General features: G+C 34.8%; 1 protein-coding gene across 1 annotated transcript in view; it reads left to right on the top strand.

Annotated features, from left to right (window-relative positions):
* The window catches only part of LOC111053516 (lachesin), a 338283-nt gene that overhangs the window by 49591 nt on the left and 268071 nt on the right, over positions 1-20621 (top strand). The window contains exon 2 of the mRNA XM_039420759.1: positions 1060-1099. The gene's annotated coding sequence lies outside the window, so the exon portion shown is untranslated. The remainder of the gene's footprint in view (positions 1-1059; positions 1100-20621) is intronic.

Here is a 20621-nt window from a genome sequence, read left to right as displayed (position 1 = left end):
TTCGACACTACTTTTGAAACATTCTGTATATACTTTCAAAAATTCGAATACTGATATTCATTATTCTATTATTCTTATAGTTTATCTCCTTCAATAACACGGAATTTTCTGTTAAAAACACGTGTTATTAGCTTCGGTTAAGAAAAATTTTTGAGGATTCAGACAAGTTAATAACTTTTTGTTATCAACTCGTGTTATTAACTACGGTGTAAACGCAGCTTTACAGCATTCAATTGGGATTTTTGTTTAATAAAAATTAACGTTACTTTAGCTATGATAATTTTCATCACGGAAAGTATGATTTCACAATTTCCATATTCCCGCAATATTTGTTTCAAATACTTTTCTAACGATCCCATTGTAAATCAATATTGAGCACTCCAGTGGAATTGTTAGTGAACCATACTTATCACTCACATGTAAGTTATTAATTTCTAATTATTTCTGTACTGTTAACACAGAGCTCCATCACATATGAACAACTCGTACAAAACTCCTATCAGAAAATATGATATCATGAGGTCCACATGTCTCTTCAAAATGTTTTTAAAATACGAGTACCATTTCCGCCGTAAATAAATATTTTGCACTTCAGTTGAATAGAACAGTTACTAGATCCTGCATTTTTATATTCGTGGACGTTGAATTCCAACTTCTCTATGGTTGTCTGTAATAATTGTTATCACAGGGAAAAGAGAGAACCAATTTATTCACTCATAAATCCATATAACTGGTTCTTCACTCCTTGATTTAAGAAACTGCTTGTCTGTGGCTCTACACAAGTTATTGATGTGATAAGTCTCCACAGAGTATTACCATAGATGAAGCAATCAATCTATGAGATGAAAGTATGGTTACTCTCTGGCATCAGTCATAGTTGAAAAATATATTAGTCATCAATTCTCATAACGTTCTGTAACTACCTGCAATAAATTTGATCAATTGATAATATCAATTTCAACAATTATCTTTTAATTATAACTTTCTATAATTCCAATTCTAATTTTAGTTTCTTTCTATAATTTTAACAATCATTATCTAACAAATCTTTGTTTTCAGGGAAATTACATCCGGCGCTCTGTTCCGTTTCGTTCAACAAGTGAGTATGATCATTTATCTATTTCTTAGTGGTGTATATTCATTAGTTATTTGAGCCTGACACAGTATTTTTATCCATCCATTTCACAATTATAGAAATTTTATAAAATAGCAACATACATAGGAATATTCCATGTATGATTAGCCTGTAAAAAATTTATGTCTGCCGAGGCATGTGAAAGTATAATTTCTGGGTATTTGACAAGTTTAGAAATGGACCTGTAGTCCAGGAAATTAACATTTTATCTGTTTAGAATAAATATTGGGGCACCGAGCTTCGCTCGTTATTCTTATTTATGGATAAACAGAACACAATTCTCTAAAATGATCCTGTTCAAATTTCACAGCTGGCTATAGACGTCATCTTATGAATTTCGGGGATGCGATATTTTGATTTTCCACATCCTCGCTCACTCACTTTTTCACTATACACAGACGACAAAAGTCTCAGCTGTTCCAGCCAAGGATGTATTATCCTTTTAATGTCGTTCAGCGAGTTTCCCCAAGGATGAGACCTAGAGTAATCGAATTTTTTTATCATAAACCCACTATGTTAAAAATTTCGTTAAAATCGTTAGAGCCGTTTTCGTGATCCGTTGAACATAGATAACCAGATATATAAATACAGAAACTGCTCGCTTAATATAATAATATCAGAGCACCGAGCTTCGCTCGTTATTGATTTATAAACTATTGATAAATAGATTGCATTGTTCTTGGATTGTTCACGATTCTTTAAAATGATTGGAGAAGGACTAAGAGGCACAGCTCTAAACTGTTTCTTTCCCGAATTTCGATTTATACACTATAAATAGTCCAGAAAGTAGGTTATCTTCCATACACTTGAATTCAGGTTCAATTTTCAGTCCAAACATTTCAAAACAGAAAAGTTCTAATTTATTTATTATTTACAAACCAAATTGAATAACAAAATAATACTTACTAATCACTTAGAATAATCATTGTCAAATAATGAATAACTTTGAAAATTGTTATATACTCTAGTTCAGAATAATTATCATGCTATGTCAACAAATCAGACTATTATCATAAAGTCGATTAAAAATTCTCGCTGATTGATTACACAGCTGGGAATAATTCTGTCTCTATCACACACACATTTTCTGTTTCGACAGACGATGAAATTATCATCTGTTTTTCCAAGGATGAATAATTGTTATCCTTAAGAAGTCCTTCAGGGAGTTTTCCCAAGGATGAGACCTAGAGCAATCGAATTTTAATAATATCATAAACCTACTATGTTCAAAATTTCGGGAAAATCGTTAGAGCCGTTTTCGAGATCCGTTAGTCATAAATAACCATATAAACAGATATAAAAATATAAACAGACTAGCAGTCAGGCTCGCTTCGCTCGCCATATCCGTCTAGCCAGGGGGCTTCGCCCCCTGGACCCCCGACTGGATCGTCAAAGAATGAGATCAGCAGGCTCGCTTCGCTCGCCTGCATTTTTCATTTGTAGGACGATCCAGTCGGGGGTCCAGACTAAACGTCTGGCCAAATGGATATGGCGAGCGAAGCGAGCCTGACGGCTAGTAATATAATATTCCCAGGAATAGCTCTGATTGAAGTAGCAGTGCCCAATCAATTTTTGCGATCAATAAATGCATTTCAATCTTCAATTTGGTGCTAACCTAACAAAGTCAACTCAACTTAATGCCAACCTGACAAAATTATTCATTTAATTACCAGTTAACAACTGTTTCGAAGAAGTACTCTCTCTGGATCATAGACTAGTTCTATAATAACATATGGTATGGACATTTTTCAATTATAATTGAGAGAATAAGAAGGATATACATGCTAAAAGACAAACTTTAAACCCTTAAAAACCACCCATAGAGTTAAAATATTGCCAAAAGATTTCTTAGTGCGCCTCTAAAGGGCCAACCAAACATACCTACCAAATTTGAATGTTTTTGGTCCGGTAGATTTTTAGTTCTGCGAGTGAGTGAGTGATTCAGTCAGTCAGTTAGTGAGTGCCATTTCGCTTTTATATGTATAGATATACAGAAATTGCTCGCCCAATATAATATTGAAATTTCATTTGCGATTAACCATCTCACTGCCTCTGTTCTGCTAACGACAATAATAAATGCCAGCAGTGGGCTATTTCGATCGATGAGAAAATCAATTCTGTAGTTTTTGGGGGAAGAGAAATCCTCCCAATTAGTACGGTGTATTCGGAACAGTAATTCTCGAATATCTCTTTTATCAAATAATTTGTTGAAATGGAAGAAGGTTCGTTTTGTAGGCTGGGTCATCGGGTGATGTTATTAGAATAACAAAGGCCTGGATGAACATGACGCGCAGCCCAGAAATCCCCTGCTTTTGTCCTGCGATTTATTGGCCACCCTTCAAGAGCAACACTACTACTGTTTTCCCCTCCCTTTCCTATTATCAGAATTTGCCCTCTGTCGTCCCCAAAGACCCCCCTCCCCTCACCTTTGACCGGGAGGGGTCACCAGGTTCCCCCGACATAATCACACTCCTGGAATTCGCAGAGAGTAATGTAAAAAGCAACGTGATAATTTTTCCTCGGATGAAAAATTGAAAAATACCGCGATGTTGACCTGAGAATGCCATATATTTTCCACCCACCTGGGAGCCGAGAGAGATTCGGTTGGAATTATAACGGGAATGATGCAGGAAGCTCAGATAACAACGGTTACGAATCAAGTAGAATGCTATTCTTTCCGTTACTAGCGTGTGTTCAACTATTATTCTGAAATAATAATAATCAAATATATGAAATAATGATTCATCCATCATACAATTTTCGTGAAAATATAACACACAAGTGAAATGGAAGCAAGAGAATAGTAACTATCGGAAAATAATATTAAACTGAACCTTTCTGATAGAATTATGCATAATATTATGCAACGTTTTAAAGATTGATCGCATATATGGGGAAACTGACAAATTTTAAAAGGAAAATCTTTTCGATAACAACAGTTCACTACTAATTAAAAAAGAATTGAATGAGAATGACACAATCACTTTTTTACTTTCCTTGCTCTATTACCATAGGTAAGGAAAGTATTGCTTTCCGAAAAAAATAAAGGTACCCCAATTTCTAAATTTTTTTGTAATAACACCTGAAAGTACATATTGAAATGACATTCAATAACTTCCAAAATCATATTTTTTATTATATAAACAATTTTCAAACTGCATGTTCAAAATTTGTCATATGGAAAACCTTCATTCTTATTCTAATCAGTGATTCGAATAGTAGAAAAAAGGTGGGAAAGACATTTGAATCATTGAGATGATGACTGGAACTGGAAATAAAAGAGGATAATAATTGCTAATTTGTTACAACGTAAACCCCAGTCCCCTCCAACTGAGGTAAAACTTGTATATTATTATTGAGTACCAAACTCATGATAACTTACTATGCCTCTAGAGAATGTTGAAAGTATATTTTTTTCGTTTAGGATGATGCCCATATGAACTCATGAGGCCTGGTTATGTGATGGAGAAGCGTTCAGTAAAAACGTTAATGGTGATTGAAAGCTCAGTAGCATGAGAAATCAATTTAAGGAATTTGTAATATTGTAGTAGCCCACTGGTGAATTGTCTCTCTCGTTTTTCCAACTCTATTCTCATGATGATCTGGAATAAGAGGATGTGTTCAAACAAGAATAACTATAAAATACAGAATTGTGATACAATTTATCTATCTCTTTCCCTCTAGGTGTCATCTGATAAGCCTTTTCCACATTTATTTCTTTGGTAGCTCAGTAGTGCATTACAATTAGAAAGTGATTAGCCCTCTAACATAGTGCTTAATGAGTGATAAGAGACAAGCGTATCTGACATTCAAAAGAGACAAAGCACCTGACCTATGAGTTTTCATTAAGCCAAGTGACATTAGAAGCCTGAAACATCACACCGTTCGTTCACCGAATCGCTGATATTTATCAAAGCGGCTAATGCATTTTCAGTGCAAATGCACGGCCCATATGTGTGTGAATGACCTCCAGTACGTTACGCGCTATTTAAAAACCCTTCACTGCATGTGGGATCAATAAATGTATGTAACAATGGGCAAAATCCACTCGATCTCTCAAAGGCACTGTTAGCAACAGGCAAAATGAACCTCACTACGCTAGCAAAATTTCGGGAAATGAGAAGCAAAAATCATAGCGAAATTTCAACATTTTTATCCTGAATTGAACTCCGTGAGCTCTGAAATGAACTCCGTTGCACATAATATCTGCATGATGAATGATCGAATTCTCATCAAGCTTTTAACCTTGTTGTCAATATTTGCAGTAGCAGAAGTCTTCGAAATGTTTTAAAGCATTGTTAATCTGTGGACAATGGTTATTTGAATATCTAGAGTGAAAAGTACAGATTTTTCTCCCTGAGGGAAAAGTTTGAAGCCCGAGGAGAAGCCGAGGGCAACAATTTTCCTTTGTTAACGGTTTCCGTTGTTACACCATTGTCAATCTATGATAAACTATACCTAAATATAAGAACAGCAGAATTTATACTAGTAGGCGAGTACTGCTATTGCTCAAGGGCATGAACGCCTGCCATTGGCCCAGCTAGACAGTCTCCTCCCACTTAACGGTATAACAGAGACGGATTAAGGATAATCCCCAGTATATTACAAATGACCAGATTAATTTCAACCAATACACCACTACGAATTTTGTTTTATCATAACATTGTTAGCCTACATTGGCCGATAGTTTCTTCTATCTACATATCACTTTTATTATATTTTACTTGTTTTCTTAGATTTTATTTTGTACAGAAATAAAATTTTTATTATCAAGGCGAGTCTGTTGCTTGAACCGCCATTTTTTGCCGTCTCTGTTAAGTGGAAGGAGACTGTTAAGTGGGCCAATGGCAGGCGTTCATGCCCTTGACCAATACTCACCTACTAGAATAAATTCTGCTGCTCTTAAGTTTAAGTTTATCAAAGATTGAAAATGATGTAAGAACCAAAACCGGTCTGTCATACTTCCAATGAAATCTGTGGTTTTTGAAATTTTCTCAATCGTTTAAGCCCGGAATAAAACACATTATAATAAATTCAGCTATATCATCCTGTGATCCTAGATTAGCGTTAAACTTAGATGATTCTTCTATCTCGGAACATGAATTTAACCTCGATTCTAATAATTGACTATGAAGTGGGTATCTATGATATAGAAGTTGAATTCAACAGGATTGACAAAACACTAGTGGATGAGAGAATAGGATCTGTGCATAGTGAATACAGAATTGGCGAGAGAGATCAAAACTCTATTTCCTCAAAAGTGCTAGACTTTAAATGGAGTTTGAAGTTAGTATTTAAGAGATACGACAAGATGGTTTCATTGTTCTCATGAGTGAGATGGAACAGTGACAATGCAAGAAAGAGGGAGAGAGCATGATTAAGCTGGTAGGAGAGAAATAAAAACTTGCCCTTCTCTTTTCAACAATGGTTATTATTTAGGGTTCCGATGGGCCCATAACTCTCATGACTGTTATTGCTTTAAAAATTAAATCCACTGTATACGACCCTCGACCCCAACTGCTCTTGAACTCGAAACCCACTCGCCAAGAAACAAAAATTACGTAGTCTTCACAGGAACTCGCCAACAATTCACATTCTACGAGAATTGAGCGGAAAATTCTCTTTTCCATTCAGAGAAACAAAGCTCCATGTAATGCTAAAATAATGAACTTCTCTCCATTCTCCATTACAGTAGTTTGTGAATAAAAAACCTGGTATCATTCATGCGAACATGAATCGATTGACTCTATTGATTCTTCATCACAAATGACAATGAATTGCCATTTTATTATAATGATCTTACGATTTAGCAGATTATATGGAATGTATTTCACTCTTGTGATAGAACCAGACAATTCAATAGAAGTAAAAGTGGGTATTCTTATCAATGAACGTTATAATATTGTTCTACTTTATTCAAATTCCATTGATTCATTGATTCACATATGATCCATGGAAATACTCTTGTTGATCTCTGATGTAGTAAGTATCATGCAATAAGTGTATTTATATACCATATCACTGGAAAATAATGAATTATCGTTCAGAAATCAACATGGTATTCAATGGAAGAGGGTGTGGAAGAGGAGGGGGAGGAGGAGAAAGATGAGTGGGAGGAATAGGTGAAGAAGGAGGAGGAGGAAGAGGTGGTTTAGAGAGGGGTGAGAGAATAATGCTTTCTCATACAACAGAATAATGTAAAGTTTCTCCATGTTTGATGAGGGAAGAAAGTATACTAATCAAAAACCCCACATGAATAAGAATTTCAGTCGAATTCTCAGTAATAATAGTAGATTAAAGCTGCGTTTACACCAAATTTATTAACAAAATGTTAATAACTTGATCTTTATAGATTCCAATTCAACTTATTAAAACACACAAAACAAGAAAAAACAAGATAACGAAGAATTACAGAACAAATGAAATACAAAGATTCTATTAGATTGAACATAACTTATCCTACACTCATGATAAAAATATGTGTTTGTCAAGTTCCATTCCATCTAATAGAATCTTTAAGGATCAATTTATTCACATTTTGTTAATAACCTTAGTGTAAACGCAGCTCTAGTGTTGTAATTTACATGAACATCACTTTTGTAGGTTATAGAAATCGCTTAGTAATGCATAAATCATTGGTGAAATAATATTGGGCTGTTTCACAATGACATGGGAAATATTTCTGTCCCTATACTCAAGAACACAGGGCAGTAAATTCGTACAGTGATCATTATTGAAATAAATGAACTTAGAGATATCTAGGACATCCTGTCAACTAGAAATAAATCTAAGATTTACTTTGAAAACTTTGTATTCGAGAAGAGGATAATGATTTGATGAAAGTATAGCGATATTTATATTTCTCTTAGGTATAATTATAGTTAACCGTACAAAAATAGTCCGATGCACCCCCCGCAACCATAGACGTTGTCAATTTATCAGGTGTAGTATGAAAATAGTAATTGAATCCAATCTATTATCAGGTGTGGATAACTTGGTCAACTTTTATCAGGCAATGTTGCACACATCTATTTCAGTTTCTATCAGACATTTTCCGTGCCGTTGACTATAGCATCAGCTACAATGTGTACCCAAACTTTATCACAAAGCATGATAAAGATTGATATTTGAAATTAAACATGGGAGTTGATCTCATAATTCATTCTCCCCCCTACATCTACTTTCAACACCTATCCAGCAATTTAAACTTATGAGGGGAGCTCAGGAAGAATGCAAAGTATTTAATTAGATGTTTTGCGTGGAGTTTGTTGATAGCTGGGTGGTAGATAAGGGGACAAGGGATCCTCACGCAATGTGTGAAGAAAGCAGAGGCCGATTAACGCGCAGCCATCTCCTGTTGGACAGAAAAGGAGGGGAGAAGAGTAAGTAGTTGAACAGAGAAGGAGTGTCTAGGAGCTGGACAGAGAGGGAGAGTATGGTTACTGAGTGGAGATGCTGGATGTAAGCTCACTCACGGAAGAGACCCTCACTGTTGTAAATTCAAAACCATCCCCCCATTGACATAAACCACTTAGGCCACGCAGAGAGGCGACAACTCTTATACATTTATATTGCAGGACAAAATGGAAAACCACTCTAGACCGCGATTCCATGGATTTCCACTGCTGATAACGTATTGTGAGCTTTGTGTGATGATGTCTCAAATCATTCTCGAGAATAAATGTATGAAATCTGTTACCAGGAGGGAACACACCGGTGGAAGAAAATTGTTTTCTGTGGGTGGTGGGGACACTTTTGATTTCATGCTTCATATTTCTCTAGATAAGGATCTATATTTTTATTTCTCTAGATCAATATGTTTTGCTGAGTTCAGTATTGAATCCCCTTAAGAAAAGGAATCACCCCTAGTGATAGAGTGATAGTGCATAATCATAGACAATTATTGTTTATCTACGTTTTAGTCATTATCTCATTATAATTCAATGTCGGGGCACCGAGCTTCGCTCGCTATTTATATGTATTGATAAACAGAACACAATTCTCTAAAATGATCGTGTTTATATTTCACAGCTGTCTATATATGTCAACTTATGAATTTCGGTGATGCGATATTTTGATTTTTGACATACTCACTCGCTCACCCACTTCTTCACTATTCATAGCTGTTCCAGCCAAGGATGAATTATCCTTTCAATGTCGTTCAGCGAGTTCTCCCAAGGATGAGACCTAGTGCAATAGAATTATTATATCATAAGCCTACTATGTTCCAAATTCCGTGAAAATCGTTGGAGCCGTTTCCGAGATCCGTTGAACATAAATAACCAGATATAAATATAAATAGCCAGATATGAAAATACAGAAATTGCTCGCTTATAATAGGATCCATTCAATATGCTATACAACTCTCAGTATGACACCACAGACTTGAGAAAAACTGTGGAAGATTTATTGTTATTCTTCTCTATGAAGAATTATTGAGATTGGAATAATAGAGAGATACTGGATCATAGAGAGATACAGACGAGATAAAAGGACATCCACTCTCACATACATTAAATAACAGACTGTGGGTTCAAGAACAAGAATACTCTCTTAATAGTCTACCTTATCTTGAGCTCTATTCTTGTTTACTGTATTATATACTAGCAGAAACTCGTGCTCCGCAAGGATCTATTTCGAAACTTGATAAACTGAAAACTTGACATGATGGAATCATGAAGAATTAAAAATAGGCCTACAACCCTCCTCGGTTAATTAAGAATCTATATGCAAAATTTCAATTTAATCAGCTCACTAGTACAGACGTGATGATGCGTCAAACATAATTTTCCTATCCCGTACGTGTATAAGCCACTTCTTTCCTTCATAGATTTATAGATTTCCAAAAAAATATCAGATTGAGGTTTCTTACCTGTCATATCTGGAATAATAAACTGCTAATCTCCCAACTTTAATAATAATTATTGTAATAAATGACTTGACCTGATTAATAGGCCTGCCCGATTACGTGTAATACACGAGAAACGCTCTCACATTCAGATAGTAACGTTGGAGAGGATTTCAATTTTCAATTTCAATTTTTTTTCATTTTTCAATTTTCAATTTATTAAAAACACACAAAACAAGACAAAACAAAATTACAAATAATTACGAAACAAATAAAACACAATAAAATGTTACAAATATAAAAAACCATGGGCTTTGTAGTTGGGTGTGTTGGGGAAGAGAAAAAAAAAGAGAGGAAGATACCTAGCCAACTATGGTTTCCCATGTAATAGGCAGGCAAAGAAGGGAAGAGAAGTAATGAGGAAAAAAGGGAAGGGAGAAATGGGGGAAAGGAAGAAAACAGAGGAATAGGTAAGTAAATCATAGTTACTCAAAATAAAGGTAAGCGAGTCCACTGAAAAATGAAGAAACAATGCTGGAGCAGAAATCTCGAGTCATATATCTAAATGGAAGAAGAAATTACTGTATGTCCAGTTTTATATACAGTTTAATTTTTCCGCTGATCTTATTGTCCATGAGAAAGTGATTTGGAATGGGGCTTATTATCTCAGTACCTATGTAAATTAACTGCCTCCTTATACATTCAATATTAGTGTTATAGGTTACATATTTGTTAGCAGTGGCACTTAGATTATAATAATTGAGTGTAGAGTTTATAGTGAGAGAAAAATCGGATCTATAATTTATTAAGTACTCAATTACGGTTTTTATGTATAATTGATGTATAGTCATGACCTCAAAATCACTAAAAACCATATGCGTAGGATAGAGCCTGGGTTTGCTTAATATAGTTTTAATTATCAGTTTTTTTGCTACAAATAATTCAGCAATATGACAGTTGAAACAGCCTCCCCAAACAACTATCATTGATTCATAAAGCGGTATGAATTACCGAAATATCAGGAACTACTCGAATTCCATTTATTTCTACCTTGATAATTTTTGAATCACCTGTGGAAAATCATTCTCAGAACGTAACTTAATGATTGATGAATAATAGCAATTAAAACTTTGTAAAATGATATGCAGTGTAATGTAGCCACTAGTTCTCCAACAATATTCGTGTACGTTTATCTTCAAAAGCCTTTCCACGACAAAGTATTTTCATAGGGAAAACCGCATGAGGAAGTAATGAATTCGAAAGAGCTTTTCGACTGCAACAAGTGGCACTTGGAGAACTTGAACTGAACTCCTCCTCACTCCACTTCTGACCACCTCCACTTTCGACTCCTCAAACTTTGCTACCGTTCTGACAATTCCCATTCAAGGAAGGACGGCGCATAACTTTGCTGATAGGGAGAGCACGTCAAAAAATCCAATCTTGCTGTCCGGAAGTACGAAAGAAAAGTGAGTTTATCGACTTAACCCATCATTTCTCCTAATTAAAAACGGTATTTCTCAGCTGCGTCCCTCCAATCCTCTATCATCGAAACTGTCGATTCGAAATCAGTATTCAATTCTAATCCAGCAATGAATTTGTTCTTCTAGAAACTCGTGCAAGCCGCAATTGAATTCAATATTGGTCTCTTCAGGAGTATCTCTATTGATAGGTCTAGATTAGTAAAAAATGTTTCAAAGTTTGAAATTTTTTTATAAGAGTATAATTCATGTTTTCATACTACTATCAATAATTAATTATATCCAGATAATAATATTTCCATTGTTTTCTCTGAAGATATCTTGATTCCTAGCGTAGCGTAACAATAAAACAAATTGGAATCAATAAATCTCCAAGTAGTCTCTATAGTCCTAATAGTCTGATATCTCTATAGATAGAGTTGAATTAGATAGGTCTCTAAGTAGTCTTCATAGTCCCAATAGACCGATATCTCTATGGATAGAGTTGAATTGAATAGGTTTCCAAGTAGTCTCTATAGTTCCAATAGTCCGATCTCTCTATGGATAGAATTAAATTCAATAGATCTACAAGTAGACCTGATAGTCTGATCTCTCCATAGATAGAGTTGAATTTAATAGATCTCCGAGTAGTCTCTGTAGTCCCAATAGTATGATTTTTCTATAGATAGAGTTGAATTGAATTGGTTTCAAAGTAGTCTCTATAGTCTCAATAGTCTGATCTCTCAATAGATGGAATTGAATTCAATAGGTTTCCAAGTAGTCTCTATAGTCCCAATAGTCTGATCCCTCTATAGATGGAATTGAATTCAATAGGTCTCTAAGTAGTCTCTATAGTCCCAATAGTCTGATCTCTCTATAGATAGAGTTGAATTAAAAAGGTTTCAAAGTTTGAAATTTTTTTATAAGAGTATAATTCATGTTTTCATACTACTATCAATAATTAATTATATCCAGATAATAATATTTCCATTGTTTTCTCTGAAGATATCTTGATTCCTAGCGTAGCGTAACAATAAAACAAATTGGAATCAATAAATCTCCAAGTAGTCTCTATAGTCCCAATAGTCCGATATCTCTATAGATAGAGTTGAATTTGATAGGTGTCCAAGTAGTCTCTATAGTCCCAATAGTCCGATATCTCTATAGATAGAGTTGAATTCAATAGGTCTCTAAGTAGTCTCTATAGTCCCAATTGTCCGATCTCTTGTTGGATAGAGTTGGATTTGATAGATCTCCGAGTAGTCTCTGTAGTTTCAATAGTCCTACCTCTCTAAAGATGGGTCTAGATGATTATTATATATAAAAATTTGATAGTTCTCTTTCAAGGTCTCTCCACACCTAGCATAGCATAGTTGGAAATACGACTTTGGAAGTCGTAGCCGTCCTATCTACCATGATAAATCAACGGTGGTGTAAAAACAGATTTTTCAACATTAGGATATACATCGATTGACATATTTCTATAATGAGGTCCACGTTATAATGACGGTGTCTGATTAGCAATGCTATTGCTATCCTTGTTTATCATTCAACAAAGCTGATAGCGCTAGCTCTTTCTCGCTTTGCTCTGTTGCCATATCGTCTTTTAACAATCTAGAATTAATAATTAACAAAATATTCCATATCAATTATGAAATCATTGGAAAATATAATTTCCTGCTTAGTAAAATATGATTGATTATTTTAAACAAATTGAACAGTTGATATTACATCAATGAACCTGTATCAGCTACCTTATATAGAAGGCATTGAGAAGACAAAGGATCGGCAACGTTGTTCTTTTATATTTCTCCACTGCCATTACTAGTAGTTCTGTGAACAGTAGACCTCGCGCTCAGTGAGTTACTTTGACCTGTTGTTATGTTTTCTCAAGAATTAATAAATAATTTATCAATTAGAAATGTCTAGAAAAAATCCTAAATAAACAGAGCTTTCTGTCCTATATCGTACCGTGACGTGTCGTCCCGGATTGTGAGTGTGAGCGCGCTGTTATCAGGTCTGGCTGCAACGTTGATGGAAAGATACAATTTTCAAGATGTTCGATGTTTTTGAACGGGTAGTATAATAGTCAACTGTCTACCAACGTTAATGGAAAGATACAGTCATTTTCAAGATGTTTGATGTTTTTGAACGGGTAGTATTATAGTCCACTAGACAGCTGATTTATGATGAATAATTCTATAGTCTGATTTTTACGGTAATATTGGCGTATAAAGGAGGCTCATTTTTCCTTTTATATTATCCTTGAAATGCAAAATTTCCAAAAACCTTGTATATACGTCGACGCGCAATTTAAAAAGGAACATACCTGTCAAATTTCATGGAAATCTATTACCGCGTTTCGCCGTGAATGCGCAACATAAAAACATATAAACATTTAGACATTAAGAGAAATGCCAAACCGTCGACTTGAATCTTAGACCTCACTTCGCTCGGTCAATAACGTGGACCTCACTATAGCTGCGCTACACTAGGTGTGAAGATACCTTTAATCTCATTTGTATAAAATGTTGTCATTTCTCCTCTACTAATAAAAAGAGGAGAGGAATGAAGCCTCATTGGATAAAATTATAAGTTTCACAATAATACGTGGTGGATTCCAGACCCTCAAATTTTAAATTTCTCAACTGAAATAAATATAAAAATTTAAGGGTCAACCTCACAGCGCATATCATTACTGGTTGGAGAAAAAACTCCACCGTCTTCATTCTAAGAGATTTGAATGCTAATGATTCCCATGTAATACTCCTGGGATAGGAAAACTGTGCTTGAATAGAGACAAAATATGTAAGTGAGAAGATTCCTTGGGGATGTGAATACTACTTGTGACACTAACGACGAGGTAGCACATTGTATGAGAGTGAGTGAGAAAGTATTTGCAGTTAATTGTCATTAGGAAGAATCGACGGTCTTGACTTTGGAGAGAGACAGACATAGTTCACTTGTCATTTCCTCTCACTCACTATGCGAATGCAAAATATCCCAGTAGACCTCTAGCCGACAAACAAATGGGAAGTATCATCACTCTGGAGCTCTCTGAGAATTGAAGTTTAGAGTGAGAAGAAAATATTAAAGTGGGGCTCATTTGCTTCTCAACTATCACTTCTCAAGCATAGTAGGCTATCTATCATTCGAACAATATTTGCTGTTTAAAACATCGCTTTTCCAATTTCAACGAACTGAACTTAAAATTTAAATATCGTCACTTTCGCGTAATTTGAAATCTAATTCTATTTTCACATGGTTTTATGGAAATGTAATGGTATAATGGACGTACAGTCAATTATTATTCAAGTAATATTGTATATACTGGTATATCATCTCAATAATTATTCATATAAATAATAAATAAATAAATTTTATTTTTATTTTTAAATAGAATCATTTTATTTGTTTTGACAAACGCCATACAAATGAGTTGAGTTGATAGGCCCACATAATACATAACAATACATAAAATATGTTTAAAAATCAAATACAGAAAATCATCACAGTATTACATGCAAATTTCAATAAAAAAGTAACAATAGAAAAAAGTAAAATGAGCAAAAATGACCAATTATAAGAAATATCACAAATAACAATAGCAATCACTTTTGACAGGTAAAGTAGAGCTACTCTGCATTTCTCCTAGACAGAGCTTTCAAGATATATTCATATACGTTTACAATTTCTTCATTATGAAAATTAGAGAGGAGAATCATGATTTGATCTGTTTCCTGAATAACATTATTGGTGTAAGGCAAAATAAGGAACCTAAAACTTTGGTAAGCGGAGCACTCTAAGAGGAAATGCGCTAATGACTCCATACTAGAATTACATGAGGGGCAGATTTCCTCGGCATTGAATGATACTTCTTTCCATCAATATAAAAGAAAGTAGATGACACTGATGATGTTCTCATTTGTGATATACAGCGGATTAATTTTATTGGAAGTTCAAAATCTAGCTGTTCTCCTCTTACAAAGCTAGGATTGATAAGTTTATAGAGAGGGCATCTTTGGGACAAAAACGCACAATTTATGTCCTCCTCTTTTACATATCTTAGATAACTAAGAATGCTATCCCCGTTGTTCACTGAGTTGATTGCATCAATTCCATCGTCAGTGAAAATATTTTCGAATTGGATAGACTCTAATTCTTTACGAACATATTCTATCCAATTACCTTTAAAACTTACTCTTAAAAGGAGGCGATAGCAAATAAATGGAAACCGTGACTCTCTCAAGTTCACAATTTTCACAAGCCATGATCTTTTAAATATTTGAAACCTGAGTTTTGGCCTATTTGTTTCCAACCTGACACACCAACTCGGCGTTGAACGGAGCAATAGAAGCAGGAGTTTTAAGAAAAACAACTGTGCTATCTCTACTGCTTCTTCACAATTCAAACCCCAAAAGTATATTATACTGGTATATACTTGCTATATACTGGCTACCTGGCTGGCTCGCTTCGCTCACCTTATCTGTCTGTACCCCCGGCTGGATAAGACAGGATTTAGAATGAACTGACTCGCTTCGCTCGTCTGCATTATCCATTGGAGCTAGCATTCTTCCATCAAAATTTAAAACATTTACATTGAATGTAAGACATCCAGGCTCGATTCAATCATCAGTCTTATTTCAATTATACAGAGTGGGTGAAAAGTCCGAGAACAGCATAATATCTCATACAGAAAGGTGATTTGACGGTGGGTGTGATTGAGGATTCTACTCAAATTTAAAATGCTACATTACTATGACTTACTAATTCTAGTAAATCTAATATTTACAATAATTCTAGTAGGATCCCCAATCACACCCACTGCCAAATTACCTTTTTATATGGGATATTAAGCCGTTCTCGTACTTTTTTTGAACATTTTCTCTCAATCGGTTTTTAAAAAATGTGATAAAACGCAAAAAAACTCATGAAAATCATTTTATAATAGATGTTCATAATAATTTATCAAATATTCTGTTAATGATTGATTATATTCCTACATTGAATGAAAAAGACTATGAAATTATTGTCAAAAAACCACAGATTTATTGATACTTAGAAAGACCGATTTCGGTTATTACACCATTGTCAATCTCTGATATCTCAGTTTATCAGAGATTGACAATGGTGTAATAACCGAAACAGATCTTTCTAAGTATCAATAAATCTTTGGTTTTTTGACAATTTCTTAGTCTTTTTCATTCAATATGAATAATTACCACAATATCAACTTCTCAACAGCACAAAAAATATTCCTACATTGTAGATAAACGATCTTCCAACGTTATAAAGCTGAAAAAAGGATAGCGCTATCTGCTTCATCAAAGATGGACAAGGATAGCAACACTGTATTATTAGGTGTACACCTCACTATGGTATAAATTATTATGTAAAATTATACATCATTTATGAAATGACATCTCAGTACCATTTTTTTAAAAAGTTTTCAATATAAAGTAATAGATGAAAAAACATAACAATTATGATGAAAACATTATACATTATGTATGTTCACTCGAATTCCAATGAATTGAAAAATCGATCAGGAACTTCTACTGGAGAAACGTGAACTATGGGTTGTTCATGAATGAGCACGGTCTCAGAGTAAGGAGGGACTCCGAGAAAAAGGGAGAAAATAGTCTATCAGTGTAATGGACTGAGCAGAATCAAAGATGAGTTGTTGAGATGATGAAAGGAGTACTTCCCAACTCTTGGAATTGCAAAAGAGACGGCAAGAACGAATTGCATCATTCAACTTATTGAAGAGTCAGTGTCTTTCTTGAGTCGGGGAAAGTCTTGAGGGAAATATTACTCACTATTATTATTGAATTGCAAGAATCAACAAAAATAGTGAATGAGTGCATCAGACTTCAGAAAGTTTATGCAAGATCTTTATAGGTCATATTAAATGGAATCTGATGTGTTTTTTCCATTTCTAAATTACTTGTAATTTCATTTGAAAGTTATCTTATTTTTATCATCATGAGTGAATCAACTCTCCCCGTCCAAGTGAGCGTTTTTGATCAATAGAATATTAATAAATTAATCTATATATTTATCTTCAAAAGTAAAAACATCCTTTGTCTATGAAATTCAATGTGGATCTCATAGACCTCATTCTTAGGAATAGTTAGAGTCAGGAAGATATGTCAAGAAAAATTTGAAGAAATTACTGCTCTCCATGCAAAATATAAACTTCCAATAAGAAATCTACTGTACGAAAATAGCCCACAGCATTCGAAAAATTTAACTGGTCGTTTTATTTTTTTCTTGAATGAAAAAGACTAACAAATTGTCAAAGAACCACTGATTTATTGATAATTAGAAAGACCGGTTTCGGTTATTACACCATTGTCAACCTCTGATAAATCTCTGAGTTTATCAGAGATTGACAATGGTGTAATAACCGAAACCGGTCTTTCTAATTATCAATAAATCAGTGGTTTTTTGACAATTTCTTAGTCTTTTTCATTCAATATGAATAATTACCACAATATCAACTTCTCAACTACACAAAAAGTATTATTTTTTAGTAGTTGCGTTTAGAAGATTACGGCGTTGTGCAAACGTTCAAACTAAAGTCTGAAGGAGAGAGCATCAATATGACTATAACCTTCCTCAGAAATTGCGAATCTTTATGCGAAATTTCAAGATAATCAGTCTAGAAGTTCAAACGTGATGATGCGTCATTTATGAATTTCCTATACCGTACGTGTATAAGCCAGTTCTTTCCTCTATTATAATTTATATATATTATTTTCTTTGATTTTATCATGGCGCTATCTATATGGTATGGATGCAATGATGAACTAAGTACAGTCCGGGTCCTGTAGCTTTGCCTATCGGCGGAGAGCTACTAGACTACAATATTACCCGTTCAAAAACATTGAACAAATGGGGAGCTTCCTCCATCTAGGGATCTAGGTACTTAGGAGCGTATGCTTTTTCAAAAGTAGGGATATCACCCTGCGAACGATACCTTGCCTATATGTCGTTTCAAAGTCACGGAGGCAAAGCTACGGGACGCGTATTATACCCTGTACAGAATTACTTCAGAATTTGAATGGACATGCGCAGCAGAGAAAGCATATAGCGGGAGGGATACAGAGGCGCGATGTTGCCGTTTTGAAGCGGCCAGTGATCTCCAACTTCTAGTGACTGTTCATGTGCTCATGCTACACATGCGAAGTTTCCTGACAAATTGACAATTGCGCTTCGACCTATGACTCTATTTATCGGATAGGTTGGTAGCATTGACTACCTTGATTGACTGCTCAGAAATACGTCTCCAACTTTTCAGTTTTATCAAGCATTTGCAAAGGATTTTTCCTACTAAACACTACTTTTCCAATACATTAGGTGGTGAACTTCAGGATAGATGTTGAGACAGTGAGTAAAATTTGTAACTTGAACTTTTAGAATTGAAATGGATTTCTAACCTCATAGTTCAACAGTGAAAAAGGCATGCTTCATTGCATTCAATTTGGATTTAATGGACTTTGAACACCCTGTTTCAAACGTAACAGAATAAAATTACCCTTGTAAACGGAACTGACACTACATCCAAAGATCCAACTCGTGAATAGTGATTACAATAAGGAACACTCTGTATCGTTGTTGTATCCCGTTTCAATTCAAGCTGAAACCGTTGCATGATTGTTACCATCGACTACACTCTGTAATAAAATTTGGTGAACTTATCGGCTGCACTGATTAACGATACTGTACTCAATTGAAGCCGATTACCGCTCTTTGAGTCTTCCTTTGGGCAGAGTTCACCCTCACTACTATCTCTCGCTTCGAAGATAGCCTGCTGCTGGATCCACGTGGATTTCTTATCTACTTCGACTACGGTACCGGACTCTTTCTCTACAATAGTTAATTATTCTGTGAAGAGTTGACATTACCGACACTATCATTAATCTGACTGCTATTGTTGTTTGGCTAAACACAGAGATATCGAAATTCGCAGGAGCGGTTGACTTAAAAGACACTGCGTTCAATATTCAATGACAGTCTGTTTAGAATTTATTAATTTCACCATTGATAATAAATATATTGTGTGTAATTTTATTGTTTCTTTGTTTGAAAAAGTCTATGCTTACTATAGGCTATGTGATTCAGGATTCTGTATGAGAATAATAATTACTATTTTGATGGACAAGGTAGATAGTTGCAGCATTCTTTCAATAGACCTCGGTCAAGAGTAGTTTTTTATCATAACCAATTTAATACGATTCATGAATTAACACGAGTGTACTACAATAGAATTTACTAAAACAAAAATAGAAGACTATAACAAAATTTTGGAAAAAATAGTAATAGATATCAGATAAATAACTTAATTGAATCTAAATATAAATAACTCATTCACATTATATCAATATGTCACTGAGGCTAAAACTATAAGAGGCAAACCTGGTATTATTCACAATTCATTTTTGTTCCGTAAGTCTTTAAAGTTCTGGGGCGCATTCCTGGAGATGCACCTATAAGGAATGTCCTGCTACTCTAAAAACCTCCCCCGGGAAGGCCACTATTTTGGAAGTCAAGGAAGTACATAATCATTCTTGTAATGACCTAGACACAGAAGAAACTACAGACCCTGATCTTCAATCATTTTATGAAAAGTTGGATAATGAAAAATCTTCGGTACACGAATACAATACTTCAACCCAGATTATGTCTCCTGTACCCGCCAGTAATAATAACTCTGATTCCAGTTCAAACTGCATGGATAGTCAGAATCACTTGCTTCATCTCACAAATCCCCCGTTGCACAATAACTCCCTCAATAATTCTGAAACTGAATCTATCCTGAATAGGCATATAGTACTCTCACTCCCACTTCCTTCATTCTCAAATTTGAGTGCCGAGTTGGACTTTTTGAGGTCGAAATTTGTCGAGATTGACAATATCAAAGCAGCCCTATTGAAAAGAGCAGTCGAGATAGAGGCGTCTGACCTCATGTTGACCTCTGCTTCCGGTGGTGAAGGAGGTGAGAGCGAGTATTTTTTATCAAAAAATAACACTTCCGTACAAACTTCCCAACAGGAATTAGACATGCACCCATCTCCTGACATCAATCACTTAGATAAACTAATAGAGCAGATGACAACCTCATTGGAAACACTGGAAGTTAATAACTCATTCCTACGAAATAAAATCAAGGAATTGG

The sequence above is a fragment of the Nilaparvata lugens genome, chromosome 2 (assembly GCF_014356525.2).
Source record: "Nilaparvata lugens isolate BPH chromosome 2, ASM1435652v1, whole genome shotgun sequence".
Lineage (NCBI taxonomy): Eukaryota > Metazoa > Arthropoda > Insecta > Hemiptera > Delphacidae > Nilaparvata > Nilaparvata lugens.
This window is presented reverse-complemented; position numbering and strand designations above follow the sequence as displayed.